Source organism: Durio zibethinus, chromosome 19 (genome assembly GCF_047325235.1).
Source record: "Durio zibethinus cultivar Kanyao isolate XHJ-2024 chromosome 19, ASM4732523v1, whole genome shotgun sequence".
NCBI lineage: Eukaryota > Viridiplantae > Streptophyta > Magnoliopsida > Malvales > Malvaceae > Durio > Durio zibethinus.
Window position 1 is genome coordinate 8,352,311 of NC_143180.1, and position 17,937 is coordinate 8,370,247.

The following is a 17,937-nucleotide window of genomic DNA, read 5'->3' on the forward strand; positions in this document are numbered from 1 at the left end:
CGAAAGCTTTAAAGAGTATGCATAGAGATAGAAGGATGTTGTTACCCAAGTCCAAGCACTTCTTATCGAGAAATAGATCACAGTTTTGTTTGTTAGGACATTGAAGGCCCCTTACTACAAGAGAATGATTGAAATGGCACTAAGAACTTTATTGGTGATATTGAAATTATTGAAAATGCCATAAAAATGGCAACATTGATGGAAGTGAGACTACCAATACAAAGAAAGTTGGTGCACCCAAGAAAAAGAAAAGTGAAACTTAAGCTGTGACTTATAAGGGGCAAGAATTTGAAAGTTTCACCATATATTACCATCATCTAATGCACCAAGCCCATGTAGCATTAGCCTATTATGGGCTAATGCCACATCAGCTTTTCAATCAACTTTCTAGCCTTCTCTTTATATGCTAACCCTATCACTTCACCAGTTGCTAGACTTACTAACCAGACAAGTAATTTGAAAAAATCATAAAGTAATCAGGAAAAAACTTGTATTGACTCAATTTTTATGACATATGTTAAGTTATTCTCAGAACTCGTTAATAATCACTTGGTAGCACCTATTTAATTGGAACCATTAAAATCGACTTATCCTAAGTGGTATAATGACAATGCCACTTGTGATTATCACACTAGGAATATGGGGCATTCAATAGAAAGTTGCTTTACTTTCAAGCACAAGGTGCAAAGTTTGATTAAAGTAGGCTTGGTGAGTTTTCATAAGCCAAGTGGGCTAAACATTGGTATAAACCTTTTGTTTGACCACAGAGCATAATTTTGGCAATAATAAGGAAAGTTGGAACTGCTACAGCTACTTGTCATTTTAGAATTTTTTTTTTTTTAGAATAATGCTAAGATTTTATTTCATGTATTAGACTTCATTTTATTTTTTATCAATTGAATAAAAGTGGCAAAAAATGCATTTTCATGACAGTTTCTTTTTCATGTGAATCACCATTATTTGCTTTTATCTTCTCATATCTTTTCTTATACCCATTCTTAGATTCCATATAGTAAATGTGTAGAAAACGATGATTATAATATGGGATTCAATTTTGGGAATTCATTCATATTGATAAACTTGATCTGTGAAGATTATTTGAGCAAGTTGTATAAAAGAAGTTTAAAATGCTACGAAGGTTTTATTCATTGAAAAGCAAAAAAAGAAATGTCTTACAAGCATGTGGTTCTTTATGATGATTTATCCACAAGATAAGTCTATGTTCAATAAATGATCTTCAAAGAGAGTGTTTATATTTGATATGAGAAAATGTCATCTTTCTTTACATTTGCAAAAATGAAATTTGTCCATTTGTTATCCCTTTGAACCTATTATGATTTTTTAAATAAAAAAATAACCAAAGGTCACTCTTCGCATTGGGGGCAAAATTTGGGAAAGATTTATTGATAAAAAAAGAAAAAGAAAAAAAAATATTATAAAAGGTCTCAAGGATGAAGATTGAAAAAAACCCTTTAATTAAAAGAAAGGCGAATGCCATAAATGATTTGAGGGATAAAGTAGAAAGAACTTTTTGTGAGTACATTTTTCTCAATGAGAAAATAATGAAGAAGAAAAGATGTGAACAAATAAAAAGAAAAAAAAATAAAAAGGAAATGTGAAGAAATGAGGCAAAATACTAAGGTGCTTTAAATAATGAAATGATCCTTTGGTTTAAAACCCTTAAAACACATGCTTTGGACCTATTTTACCCTTTTTTTTTTCCATAACTCTCCATCTTAGCCTGCGTTACATGCCTTAAAAATTTATTTTGATCAAATATCAATGCTTGAATTGAAGAGTTAAATATTAATTAAGGCATGTTTGTGATAGGACAATAAGATCATGATTTGTTCAATATTTTAAGATTGATCTAAAATTAGATGGGGATATCAATAGTAAATGAAGTGAAAAAAGAAATGAAAGGAAGAAACAATGAAAAAGATGTGAAAAATTAACAAAAATAAAAAAGGAATACTTAAATTGAAAACTCGAAAATGATGACTTGAGTAAAAAATATCTTAATTGAAAATATCAATGTCATCTAAAGATCCTACTGAACTAGGGCAATGTTTGATGAGCTTAAAATGATTTAGGAATTCAATGGAATGAGTTTTTGAAAAAGAATTCAAAATTCAAAATTATCTAAATATTCATTATTTGGATGTTATTATCCTCAAACAGTCATAGTGATTGTTTTTTTAATCTTTGATTTGTTCTTGAGTAGATTTCTTTTATTCTTTTCAATAATGATGCCCATATTCTCTAAGTTTTCTTGCTTTTTACCAATTTTGCCTCCCTAGAATAGATTGAAAAAATATATGATTATATTATATTTGTCATAGATTTGAATGATAAAAAATAAATGAATGATAATATTCATAAAAGATTCTTGTGTTAATTTAAAAAGAAATCCAAGATGACAAGGGCAAGAAAAAAATAAAATGAAAAAAGTTTGAAAAGATGTTTTGCAGATATAGTAAACAAATGATAAAAATGGATAGAATTTACAATTTTTGACCAAATGATGGAAACAATAATGGATAGGTTGATGGAATTTGTGAATTAAATTTGTAAGTATTACTGCTTAAAAGTTGAAAAGGAAAAAATGAGATGGTAGCTTAAGAATCTTATTACCACAATTAGAATTGCATGATATTGATAGACATTTACATTACATGCATTGCATTTATGGTAATCATTTAAGGGATAATAAATTTTGATTCTAGATTTTGAAATTGAACTCAGTGAAAGGCTAAAGGATTTTCTGAGAAGATGTTGATCTTGGGATGAGGAAAAATATAAGATTTTGACCCTTAGATGGAAAAATTGGTAATATTTTGACTTTCAATTGTAAAGAATTTTTTAAGTGGATGAGGAAGATATTTTGAAAAGATTTTAAAATTGTTAAGCCTATATTTAGAGAAGCTTTTTTCGTTACAAGATGAGAATCTCTTATGCAAATCTTTGGGATATTAAATTTTAGATGTGAGCATTTCAAATTTGAATCTTTGAATTTGGATAAGAATTTCTAAAATTTTCAGATGAGAATTTTTTAATCTTTTAAATGAAAATCTTTGAATTTTTTGAACGAAAATCTTTAAAATATTGAATGTGAATCTCTAAAATTTTTCAAATGAGAATCTTTGAATTTTAGATGTGAATCTGTAAAATTTTTTTGAATGAGAATAGTTGAATGTGGAATGTGAATCTCTAAGACTTTTCAAATGAGAATATTTGAATATTGGATGGGAACCTCTAAGATTTTTTAAATATGAATTTTTGGATTTTAGATGTCAATCTTTAAAATTTCTTAGACATGAATCATGAAATTTTGGATGTCAATCTCCAAAATTTTCAAATACATGAACTTTTGGGTATGAATCTCTAAAATTTTTTAATGTTAATATTTGAATTATGCTTGTGAATCTTGAAATTTATTATGTGAAGCCCTAAATTGTTTGAGTGTGAATCTTTGAAAATTATAGATTTGAATCTCTAAAGTTTTTTGAATGAAAATCTTTGAAATTTTGGATATGAATTTCTAAAGTTTTTTGAATGAGGATATTTGAAATTTTGGATATAAATATCTAAAATTTTTGAAATAAAAATCTTTGAAAGTTTGGGATGTAAGTCATTTAATTTTTTGAGTATAAATCTTTGAATTCTAGATATGGACTTTGAAAATTTTTATATGAATCCCTAAAATTTTTCGAATGTAAATATTTGAATTTTGGATGAGAATCTAAAATAAAAATTTTTTGAATGCAAATATTTGAATGTTAGATGTGAACCTAGAAATTTAGATGTGGAATTCTAAAAATTAAAATTGTGAATCTTTGAAGTCATATGAAAATCTTTAAGTTATTATGAATCTTTGAATTTTAAGTTCTTATGAATCTTTAAATCTTGCCAATCCTTAATTTTTTATGAATCTTTGGTAATCTATGAATTTTTTATACTATTGCAATCCTTGAAATATTTTAAGAATCATTGAGGTAAATTTTTGAATGTTTAGCAAATCTTTGAATTTATTTGTGAACCTTTGACTTTAATTTTGATTCGTTGAATTTTAAATTAAGAGTCTTTGAAATTCAAAATTTGAAAGTTGAGAATCCTTTTTACTAATATTTGAATTTTCAATTGTGAATCTTTGACTTTTAGTATAATGAATTGTTGAAATTTTTGCATATAATCAGAATTGTAAATCTTTAGTTAAGTTGAGAATCTCTGAATTTTTAATCAAATCTGGACGTAATGAATAATTGTATCTTTCCACACTTCCTGTTTAAAAAAAAATGTGCAAAAGACAAACAACTTTAGGCAATCCATTTAGTCGTCTGGGATAATTCACATTTTAAGTTTAGATTTTTAATTTAATTTAAAACTTTTGGGTATTGTATTGGTTATTATTATTATTTTGTTTATTTAAAAAAATTGAGTAAATTACATAAAACCACATTATGGTTTGAGGCGGATTTAAAATGTCACATTTAATTATTTTATAATTTATTTTATTACTTCTTTGGCCAAAACTGTGACTTTTTCTTTCTTTCTAATTTTTTTTTCTTTGTTTTTCTCCAATAATTCACTATTTTTTCTATAACTTTCTCTCTCTAACATTCAAACTCTTTCACTTCTCTCTAATTTTCCTGCTAAAACTCAAAAAACATAAGTGTCAAGAATATCGACCACCGTGTTCTTCAAAATTTCCAGAATCTGGCAATGCTCCAACAGATTTTGGGTTCTTGCTTTTGAATCTGGCATGAAAAAAGAGCATCAAACCCTTTACCCTGTTTTCCTCCTTCGTTAATATACAATCCAATCACAATTTTCTTTTATCCAAAATTCTCTTCTTTGATTCTATCCCTCCATTAAATCAAATAAAAAATAATAAAAAAAGAAACAAGAAATTATAGTGAATAATATAAAAGAAAAAAGAGCCACACCCGTGTTTATGGTAATCAAAATGAATCCCATCCTTCCTTTTTAACTTATTGTTATTGTGTTGTGACCTTAGGTTTTTTCTTTACCTCACTGTAAAGCACAACTCCCATAATTGTAACAGCAAATCTAGTCATCCCCATGACGGTCACAGGATTCCTAAAGATCATAACCGACACAAATGCAGCCACTGTAACTTTGGCATTGCCAAAAAAATGCAGTAAGGGCGCTTGTGTGTTTGGTAACCAAAAAATTAGTCAAATTCACCAAATAGGCCACCTTAGCATTCCCAACCAACAAGAAAACAATAAAAGAATCACTCTTACCTTTCTCAAGTATAACTTTTACAACATTCCCTTCAATATATAGAGTAAATGTAACAAAATCATTGCTGCCGTAGGCGCCATATGCAACAACAAGTTCATGGAATGTAGCTTCTTAGCTTCACTAGTTCACAAGATCCCTTGAATCGCAGATTTCAAAGCAAGACTAGCAATAGAACCAATGCAAACCAAACAGGTTAAACAACGGTCACTATTACTAGTTTAAACAATCCAAAAAATCACAGGCAAAAGTGCAAAATAAACCTCAGCAGATTCTTTCTTGCAAGTGATTATGAAAGCGAAAATGGCAGTGAAAAAAGGGTTGTTGCTCCAATAGCTTGGTTAAACAACATTGGAATGTACCTTAAAGATGTGTGGCCACACACCACGGTGAAACAAAAAGAACGCTCAAAGCAAAGATCTTGAGAAACTGCTTCTTTGACAAAATATGTTGCCTTGGAACTATTTCAAGAAAGGTTATGGCTATGTAACTGTAACAAGAACATGAGATCATGTGAAGCATGGTGAGGAATATTGGATAACGATAACTATAAAAGCTAAGGAGATACTTGTTCAGTAAAAGGACCCCAATGTTGGACATGAACAATGAAGTAATGATCAATGCCGTTATAAGGTTAGGAGAGAGATGGGATCCAACGCTATAGATGCTGTTTATAATATCACTACTTGGGGTTACCAAAATATCCAAAACCTGGTGGTCGGCAATGGCAGGTGTTCTTGGTTCTTAAGTTTTCTTAGTTATTAAGTGAGAGAGAAAGTTAGAGAGAAAAGAGTGAATTGTTGGAAAAAAACAAGGAAAAATAAAAAAAAATTGAAAATAAGGAAAAAAGGTTTTGGTTTTGAGCAAAGAAGTAATAAAAATAAATTATAAAATGATTAAGTGTCATATTTTAAATTTTAAGTCACTTTAAATTCGATTCAAATCACAATATGGTTTTATGTAATTTATCCAAAAAATTTGTTTGGACGAGACTTTAAGAAAGGAGAATTGGCGAAGAATTAAAATTGCTGAAATTGGTTTGAGTTGGAATTGTTGAGTTGGTCTCGGATTGACTTCTTGAAATTTTTGGAGATTAAGAGTCCTGCAAATTCCTGGACTTATTCCCTTAAAAACTTTAACCGAGACTTGTTGATTGGAAACTCTTTAACAATTGGGATTTTTTTCCTGTAAATTCAGCATAATAGTTTCATCAAAAGGGGAACAAAAAATAGTCTTTGCTAAGTTTAAGGTCAGTTTCCAGAATTTCAGAAGAGTAGAACACCATTAAAAGGGGGAAAAAGAAAAAGAAGCAATCGGCAAAACAAAAAAGGAGAAAAAAAATTAATAGTGACGTTGTCTTCTCTTGGCAGCCTTTTGTAGAAATATTTTAGGGGAGAAGGGAAGAGCAGTAAAAAAAGAAAAAAGAAAAAAAAACCAGTTCTCAACCATACCAAGCAGCTGTTTTGTGACACAGCCAAAACCACATTCTCCTTATAGTCCCGAAACTACCATTGACCCTATAAAAAAAAATCTGACTTGCTAGAAGAGTGGAGAAAGTAAAATGAAAGTTAGAGCTCATAATCTGTCAGCAACTAAAGGGAACCGCTTGTAAAGAAATAAAAGGTGGCGTTGCTGGTCTGGGAAGGAGAAGGTGGTTTGTTACAAGGGCATAAGAAGGAGATAAAGAAAGGGGTAACGATTTTATGAAATGTTCCAGACTTGAAGACTTGGTTCAAGTCCAAAAATCCAACATTAGTTTGTCTAAAGAAAATTCAAGCCCCACGAACTGAAGTTAAAGTCTCCAAGCCCACATGACAAACACCTGTGAATTGATTCGGCTTCTTTGCTTCAGGTTTTTTTTTTTTTTGGTACATTTATTTGATTCCATTCATTTATTGTTTTTTTTTTTTAGTTCGTTGTTTTGTGTGTGTGTATATATATATATATATATATATAATTTTAGTATATGATTTTAATTATTAGAAAAAGATAAAGAAAGTTTAATTTGGTAAGGAAAAATTAAATGTATTTCATAATGTATATTTTTTAGGAATAAATAAAAATTTGACCAAAGATTTTATGAAAATTATAGGCGTGTAATTTTTTTTAAAATTTTTTAAGTAAGAGAGTCTTTTTTAAATTCAACTAAAACGTTGAAGAATTTAGAAATTTATTTCAATATAAAAACTTATTTTTTCTAATGTTAGAAAAAATTAAAATTGGAATGAATAGTGATTTTCTTCCATGATTAATTTTTTTTATTACATGTATTAAATTTTGTATTTGATTATCGTATTTTATTATTATGAATTTGACTATTTATATTATCATGTATTTATTTATATGTATATTTAAATTAATTTAGTTTCATAAAATATTTAATAAATATGACGATAGAACCTTTTCAAGAAAATGGATGTGCTACTTGAATAATATTGAGGTGAGGAATATTTTTAGGGAGTTGATCAAAATGTTAAAGAAAACTTGAAAATATTTCCAAGATTTGTATAATTAACTAACACAAATAATAAACAATAAGAATAAATCAGAAATAAAATAGAGACAATTTTAATAAAGGCTAAAATAATCTAAGATTAATTAGTACCATTTTAAGATGGGCATTATGGGAGTGTTATAACCTTTTCTGTTTGTAATTAAACTCCCGAACTCAGTTCTGTTTAGAAGACCAAAGCCTATTTCTTTTAGGAACCCTTAGTTAAGTTTAGGATAACCTTAAAAGGGATACATAACCTATTTTTTTAGGGACCTTTAATCAAATTTAAAATAACCTTAGAAAAAATAAATTCACTTACGTGACTAATCACACTTAGATAAAAAAAAATTGGTGGTGACTCCTAAAGTTGTATCTAGTGATAGGCCCTAAGATTTATACGTTATAACAAATATGAAGTTATCTCTTAATGTAATGCTTATATGGCCAAAATGCTTGAATTGCTTAATTCTTGGTTTTGTGAAATAATTTTGAGTGCTTAATGTTATTTCAAAATTTATTTCTTTGAATATAATTGTGATTTGAAATAATCTTGAAATATGCTTTATCTTTGTTATGCTTTGTTAATTCAAGATTTATTTTTTCATGTATGCTTGTGAATTTATGAACATTTTGTCTTTAAAAGAAATATATTGATCTTTTATATATAGTCTTGGTGAAGATAAATGCTTATTTGATCGTTAATTCAACTTGACCTTAATGCTTGTGAGTTGAAATACTAAATTATTTATGTCATGATAATGCAAAATATTTTTGAAATATGTTTATTTTTGTGCACAATTGATATATTTTTTGGCTTGAAATTTTGAGTTAATGTATGATGAGCTAATTGACCTTAAATGAAATATATTTTAGGTTCATTTATTGTGTTTGTCAAATTATATGCTTATATAAATATGATTTAGCCTAACTTAACATATTTGCAACATGGCTTAAGTGAGCAATTTTTTATAATGCTTATTTTTACCTTAAGTCATAGTTGAAGTTGGCTCATAACTTATGTAAACACATTTATTTTTTTGTATTAAAATTTTCTTGAATATATATGTGGATGATAAATATATGGCCTAAAATTGGTATTGACATATTTTTTTATAATTTTTTGAATATATTTGAATATGAATATCTTGCTTGAGCTTTCAATCTCTATATGGCTAAAATAGATGGATTTGTACATATTGCATGAGAACTTTAGCTTTAGTACCACCATTATGCTATATGATGTTTATTATGATGAATGGTCTATAGCTTAAGTTAGTATTGAATTATTTATTTAGATTAATATACTCTCTTATAATAGGCAACTTGTACTTAATGAATAATTTTTTTTTTTGCTTGTAATGACTTAGAATATACAAATAAATTTCTAACAATTGGTATTTGTTTATCAATTAGTATTTTTGATGCTATTAATGATATTTCGTATCAATAGTTTTTCTGAATCTATGCAAGAAAAACTTGAAATGTGCATGAAAGAGTTCATAGTCATTTTGGGATTTCAAGTATAACAAGTAAAGAATGTTATTTGCATCAATCAAGCCCGATTTATTCAAAGCCAAATGACCATATTAACAAAACTTAATAAGGATGGAGGTAAATGTATTGAATCTAAACATTATAGTTATATGATTGATTCATTGTTTTATCTTATTATAAGTATACCATATATAATGTTTAGTATATGACAAGATAAATGCTTGCTTTGATATGTGCTTAAGAGACTTGTTTGTTTTGAGTGCTTATATCATTATATATTTTTTAAAAATTGTGTGCAAAAATGTGCGGTTATGTTTGAAAGTTTTAACACTTTGTACAAATTAGTCACCAAGCCATTTGGTAGAAATTGTCTTGACATTCTTAAAATATTGGATTGATTAATGCACCTTGATTGATGTTAATGCCTAGTTCTTAATTACTTTTATGAGATTAATGAGTTTTAATGCATAAATATTTGTTTAAGATAAAATCTTGGAACATGACTATAGGTTAACTACATTGTTTTCTTGATCTTTAAATTGCATTGACTCATAGATTATGAACTCATAATTTAAAATTTGTATATATGTTTATTGATTAAGAACATTGAAATAGCATATACCAAAGTGTGCCTAAATGCTTGCATATTTTTTAAATTGTGTATATTGCTGTTAAATGATTGGAAGCATATGTGCATTTTTTGTATGATCTTAAATATATGATTGAATTATGTTCAAATACTTGTATATGTTTAGATTAAATTGCTATACATTGAATTAACTTGAAATATATTGAAGTGATGTCTATTTATTGAATTTTGGGATAATCATGTTTTTATGAGTTATTTGATACAGCATATATGTTCAAAATATTTGAAAAATTATGCTTACATAATTCTTGGTTATGACATGATGATTGAACCCTATTACTTATTAGTACTCATACTTCATTATATATGTATGATCCTATGATTCTTGTTGAATATTTAGTTGGATAGGATATGCTTATGAAAGATTGTTTTATCATCTTAGAATTATTGATTGAATCTTTCATATGCATGAAACATTTTTGTTTCTTAAAAGTCAGTAAACAAAACTCCTAATGAATTCTTAAATTTTCATGGATGTTGGTGCTTTTCATGTCTATATTTGATATAAAATGTGCCTATCCTTGATATGTTTATACCCTTCATACAAAATTATGTTCCTTAAATTGATGATTTTTTCTTTTGTTTAAAGGAGAGAAATCTTATAATGCAATTTTGCTTGAATTAAAATGTTTACTTAAGTTAAAACATTTCTTTAACAAATGGTGTAAGTTTGAATATATGCTTACATGATGTTAATGTTTTAAATTCTAAACACATTTTTATAAAAATAAGATTTATGAGTAGTATGCATATTATTTCACTATCTTTTTGCTTGTAAGTATCATGTGGATTTATGATTTTTTGCTAAAATGCTTAAATTGGATACATTAAAATATTTATGCTCTTGAGCTTGAATACATGTATTTGAACTTTATTATACATATTACACTTAAATACATGGATTTTTTATGCCTGAATTAATTTCTCTTAATGGGATTGCATTTGATTGGCTATGTATATATGCTCTTGAAACTGTCCTATGCTTTGAATTAATTTTTTTTTTTTTTGCTATGACAAAAAGGAAGAGACATATAAATATATATATACATGGACAAAATTTGCTTTTAAGTGCATATTGAATATTATATGATGATATTGCTAAATTTAAATTATCTTTAATATATGTGCTTAAATGAAGATATAATGTGTTGGATATATGATGGATTGATTAAATGTGTTTGTGTTGGAAATGTGGTGAATATTGTGAAAATGGCCTCATTTAAATTGATTCAAGATTGAAAATTGTGTTTCTATTTAGGGGAGTTTAAATTGAAAATTTACCTTGAAAATAGGAGGAGTTATTTCAAATTAATTTTCAAAATTCTTAATTGATTAAGGTGGAGCTTTTCAAAGCAATTTATCTGAAGTTTTGTCATATCAAAAAGGGAGAGATTGTTAGCTTTGAATTGTCTAAGGTTTTGATATAACAAAACATTATGTTAAATTTATAATTTTCAAACTTATTCATTTAGTAATTTTTCCTTGACATTATTTTTGAATCAATTCTTAAAAAATTACTAAATATTATTAGACCTTAATTTTTCTGAACAATTCATATTCTTAAATGAAAATTATTGGTGAAAATACATTTGAGAAAAATCAACCATTTTTCCTTAGTAAAAAATGTCAAAATATCTAAATTTGGAAAAAAAGAATCGATCATTTCATAAATAGGATCGATCCTTATTTCCATAGTGCTCTTCCACTATTTTCCAAGCATAAGGATTGATTCCAAGATTGATTCCATCAAAAGTCAGATGCTCCTCCCGTATTTTTCAAGCTAGAGGATTGATCGTAAGATCAATCCCCTCATTTCTAACAGCTATATTTTTTAATCTGAAAGTATGAGGACAAATACCCTTCACATAGGAAGTTTGATTAAAGATAAATTTTGAAGGAAATTAAAAGCTCTTTCTCAATTTCAATGACTCACAATGGCTAGAGATGATATTCCACTATAAAAGAAAGCCTCTAGCACATTTTGAAAAAACTAATGATGAACCAAGAGCTTTAAATCAAGAAATCAAGAGTTTTAGAGTCAATAGTGCTTCAATTTCTTTTTGTAATCCTTGTATCCAATCTTCATTTGTCTCTTCATCTTTGTATTTAAAAAATACTTGCTTATTAGAGGTTTTTACTAGCTTGCAAAAGCCTTTGTATCCAGATGGGATTAGAGAGTAAAAGATATGGCATCCTCTTAAAAGCTTTGTAATGAGATTGGGTAGAATTCTACAAAGGGTAGATGTTGCTATCTTGAGCCTTGGAAAGATAAAGATTATAACTTGTAAAAAATTTCCACTAGTGGATTTGAAGCTTGGCTAGGAAAGTTAAAAGAGAGGACATAGGCACTTTAAAAAAGGGATCGAACATCTATAAATCCTTGTGTTTGATATCTCTAATCTTACTCATTTATATTCATTGTTGTTTATTTGTACTTTAAATTTTCATTTATATTTACTTGAAAATTTATCCTTGAGAAAGAATTTGAACACAATCCAATTCACCCTTTTAGATTATTATCTACATATAAGCTAACAAGAACAAAAAAAGCCAATAGAATTTTCTATATAGCACACACTGTAAATTATTTTATTGATTTAAGTTAACTCATTTGTGGCCACGTCAAATTTCTGCAAAATGAGAATAATTTAATTGAGTAAGGAGTAATAAATTTAACAGCCAAATTATTGATCTAAAAATTTGTGAAAAAGATTATATAATTTTTTTTTTTACATTTAATATATGATTATATTTAGTCATATTCCATAAACCAGAATTTCAATATTATTCCTTAAATCAAAATAGTAAAGAGTTTATTTTTGCGTACCAAATAAAATATATGATTATATTTAGTTATATTCTATAAACCAAAATTTAAATTGATATATATTTCCTCAATTTAATATTCCTTAAATCAAACATGGATAGAAGATAAAATAGTCATTGAATTGTGCATATTTTCAAATAAAAAGATAAGCATTCATTTGAAATTTAGAGCAAACACTAACATATATACCTGCAACAAGAATTTGTTGAACTTCAACACATAATTACCACTATAGTTAGTAGAACATATAATTACCACTATAGTTGTAGAAATGGCTCATCAATTTAAGCTACAACATTAATAAAAAGTTAAATCTCCTCTATCTATCGTTTAAAATCCATTGAGATTCAATCCAAATAGTAAAAAACAAAAATGTTGGTAAATCTCTTCATCATATGAAAAGTAACTTAAAACTACCAAAGCTTAATTAAAAAAATGATCAGGGGAGCACCTTTTTGGAAGACATTTATCCTTCTTCTTCAAAAAACCAACCAAAAAGAGATTTAAGGGACAAAAAAGAGGGAGGGAGAGATTGAAATTTGAATCGCCATAGGTAGTGCGTGAAAGAGAGGCAAAGGATCAATCCAGGCCATGCTGTCACCACCCTTTTCTCTTTTTCCTTTCTCTATTTTCATTTTTTTCACATTGTGAAGTTTTTAGATCCAGAAACATTGTAGATACCTAATTTTGTTAGGATAAGTTCCAAAAAAAATTTGCTACTCAAAATCAAGGCCGAGTCAAATTTTGAAATACCGAATTAATTTGGTCAGGCAAGCACGTATAAAGAAAACTAAGGAATGTGAAATTTTTAAGAAAATAAGGAAAAATATGCATCATGAAGGAAATTGACTCATTTTGATGATAAAATGCATCGAATATGATGATTTGAGTTTAGAAAATCAATTGGAGAATTTTTGAAGAGGATCGGAGCTAATTTCAAAAGTTCAAGTCATGGAACTTTCGGTCTCTCAATTCTTCCTACTTGCATTTCAAAAATTCTCATGCAAATTCTACGAGGTTTTATGTAGATGCTTATGCATGAAACTACATGGGATTACATGATGAATGAGTGGAAATTTATTGAATGTCAATGCATGACTAGAAGATGAGGAATTGGAGATTACAACTTGCTACATTTCGATGCTGTTTTGGACTGTATTTCAGGAATATTTTCAAGCCAGATTTTGAATCACCTGAGAGTAGAATTTTGAGCAGAATTTTTTCATACGTGCTGCACTTGATAACCTATGTTCAAGAATTTTTTTGATGATTTTAGAAGCACTCATTGGTGCTCAAAAGAATTAAAAACAGAAGCCACGTTCAGAATTTCCTAAAGCTGTGTAGGCAGCATTTCAAGCTAATTTTGAACCACTTGGGATGAGAATTGGAGCTTATTTTTTTCACACATGTGCTACACTGGATAACTTCTGTTCAAGAATTTTTTGGTGGTTTTAGAAGCACAAATTTGTGCTGAAAAGAATTTAAAAACAGAAACCATGTTCAGAACTTCCTGAATCTGTATAGACAGCATTTCTAGCGAATTTTGAACCACTTGGGATAAGAATTTGGGGCTGATTTTTTTCACATATGTGCTACACTAGATGACCTACATTCAAGATTTTTTTTTTGGTGATTTAGTTCAAATGAGTGTTCAAAAGGGTGGATAACCAAAGCCAAAAAACTGAAATCCCTCCTATTGTGCATGGATAACCTCCTTTGCATGTTTAGGCTGTTTTGCATGACACTGTTGGGGAGATAAGCCACACTCGTGGTCCATGGGAAGAGAGCCTATACACACACATCGGATACCACTTGAGTCCAAAAGTTTAAACCATTGGGTCTTCATGTATATATAAGACATTTCAATCTCATTTTTTGATGATTTTTTTGATGATGTGGGATTCTTTATTCACATGTGAACCATCCCAATAATATCTCTTATTCACTTGTAAGTTCTCATCGAGTCCTACCTCAGTTCTCCTGTGCGAGTAAATCCCCAATTGACACCTCCTTTGGGTTAGGCAACCTCACATCTTGGATTGTCTTAATGCATCTTAGGCCTAGCATTCAACTTTGCCTCTCAATGGGTCTAGGTTATCTCAATGTCCGCTTCAAGCTTCTACTCTAGGTTGACTCAATACATCTCTCACTTGAGAGTTTCGTTTCTGCATATTATCATCTACTCCTTGCACCTATGTCGAACCTTACGATGAACTTTACGGCTCTAATACCAATTTTTAGGGAGATAAGCCATACTTGTAGCCACTAGTATACACCAGAAAGCTCATACATACATATTGAATATCACTTGAGCCCAAAAACTTAAGTTATTGGGTTTTTGGATCTTTCACGTATATATAAAACATCTCAATCTCATTTTTTGATAATATAAAATACTTTACTCGCATGTGAACTATCCCACCATTAACGAGGGCTGGACATACAACCATATGGATGTAATTCAGGACTTAATTACATATAAAAATAAGCCAAGTAAGCTAAACAAAAAAGCGCTAGCAACAGGAAAAATTATGGCACAAGGGAGGAAAAAGGCAAACACTAAAAGACAAAGCCGTCAACTTACATGATGTTATGGCTGTGTGCTGTCGCCTACCACGGTTAGAGAGAAATTTGGGCAAAAAATTCAAAGATTGAAGTGTCCTATGAGTTGGCATTAAGGTGGGAAATCATTGGTGCACTTATGGTGAGTCATATAGGGGACAAGAGACCAGAAGACTAGAGGACAAAGAAGAAGAACGACAAGACTCCAATTGCTGTCATCATTTTCTATTTGCTAATATATGCTCCTATTTGAGACTGGATTTGAAGATGAAAATACAGAGTTGAGGAAGAGGAATTCAAGGCACATAGGGCCCCTACATTGGTGTACAAGGAAGGCACTATAAGGAGGTAAAAAGAATGTAAGTTTGCATGGCGTTTGCTTGTTACCAGCTTGATGCAAGTGATGCCCCTTGTTGTTTTTCCCCGCAAAGTCCTTCATCTGAACACCGCGCAGGGCTGGCATCTTATCTCACAAATATTAGATTTTTTGTGGTGAAATTTTCCTATGATACTATTGTATCAAGTAATTGTGATATATTATCATTCAATCACTAATATAATAGTAATTGTGATAGTTTAAACTTTTTCACAATTGAATTGTCACTATAAAGATGTTCTTATGACAAAAAAAAATTTGTCAGTATATAATTATCACTGATAAAGTGAACAAATTGGTGGCAAGTAATATACTAGTAACAACATATAAAGTGATCACTACTATTAGACATTATTGTGATGGAAAAATAATTTGCATATAATATTTTATTTTTTATTTCGAAAATTTTTTCCCTATTAAACATAATAGATTACTATAAACTATATGTAATCACAATTACAAATTTATCAGTGACAATTAAAATCATCACTATTAAAAATATTATAATGACTAGAAATTTATTTGCCACAATTTATATTGACAAATTTAAGATATTAATTTTTTATTGCAATAATAATTTATGTATTATTGAATTTAATTTTTTATTGAAATAACAATTGTAAAAGGTTTTTAAATATAAATATATTCGAACTATTAATACTAAAAATTCATCACTAATGTTAGCATATTAATATATATTTACAAAACATAACATAAATTGAACACAATATTAAAAGAAAATAGTAAAAAAGAAAGACTTATAATAAAAAAATTTAAAATAGATGTTGTGATATGCAAGAATAAGATTTTTATCCGTAGTTTTTTGTTCATAAAAAGAACACTATTCTTAATTTTTGTTATTTGTTTAATTAATTAATTAATATTAATAGTAATAACAGACAAGTTTAACAGATTGTTTTTATATCAACAATTAAGGTAGTGGGTCATTGTTGTTGAACAAATCCATTTCTCTTCTACTTTGATTTTTGTGACCTTCTTGACTTGTTTCAATAGAAGCTAATATTTCAATTCTTTTATGAATAATAAAAAAAATGCAAACGACTACAAAACTTAGGAGAAGAAACAAGGTTTATTTCTTTTCCTTTCTTGCTAAATTTATTGGAGTTGAAAAAATAATACTGAATTTATGGTCATGCGAGTGCTTTTCAACATCAAGATTTATGCTCGTAAAAAAAAAGATTTGTAATCAATAAAAAATAAAAATTTGTAATCAATAAAAATTTTTGTACTTAAACAAAAGTCTCAAACTTAAAATAAAAAAAATTATAAATTGTTGTTCTAATCATCATCATCATCATCCGCAACCTCAACTTCACTTGTTAGATTTATCTCATCATCATCATCAATAAAAATAAATTTATCATGATCAGATTCATCATCTTCTTCTACAACACTAAACATATTAAGATTTAATAGATTTTTTTCAATATTTATACTAGCTAATTCAAGCCTATCAAAGACATCATATTATCACCATCATCCTCTGCATTAGATATATTTAATTGTTATGATCATTGTAGTCAACTTAAAGCCAAGGATCGTCAAATAAATTATACTATGATATCTTAATAGGAGTCTAAAAAAATAATTTAATTAATTGATGGTAGTGTTCATAATAATAATAACAATAATAATAATAATCCATAAATATTTAAATAATAATAAAAATTAAATATCAACATGTCAATATATAAAATTAAAAAAAATTTCAAAGTCAAATGAGATTTATCAAGATTTCTAATATTATCGAATATTATTTTTTAATATGTAATACATTTAATTTTAAATATAAGAATAAAATATAAAATATAAAAATAATATTTAATTAATAAATATATTAATATTTATTGTATTTAATATTGTATTTAATTTTTTATGTAATAAAAATTTAAAAAACTGTTTTAAATTAAACTAATTGACTTAAAAATTGTTTTTAATGTATAAGTCAATTAGTTGTATAATAAATTATTGTAATAAATTGTTGTATTGTATGTAATAAGTTGTATGCAATAAATTATTATATTGTTTTTATTTTTTATGTAATAAATTATTATATTGTAATAAAATAATAAGATGTCATATTACACCATTTAATGATGAAAAAAAAAAGTTGCCTTGTCGTCTAAAAATTCCCTTCAATTATTTCGTCAGATTAATCAAAAGTTACGGTGCAAAAATCATGGGGTGTCAGAACCTAACCCCTAGCCATTTAATTTGCCGCCTAAAAACTTGGGAGAGGAGCAATTTTT

At 27.8% G+C, this 17,937-nt stretch overlaps 1 pseudogene; it reads right to left on the bottom strand.

Annotated features, from left to right (window-relative positions):
* Positions 1 to 4,584: 4,584 nt before the first annotated feature.
* On the bottom strand, positions 4,585 to 15,754 carry LOC111309568 (putative sugar phosphate/phosphate translocator At1g12500 pseudogene; annotated as a pseudogene).
* Positions 15,755 to 17,937: the final 2,183 nt, after the last annotated feature.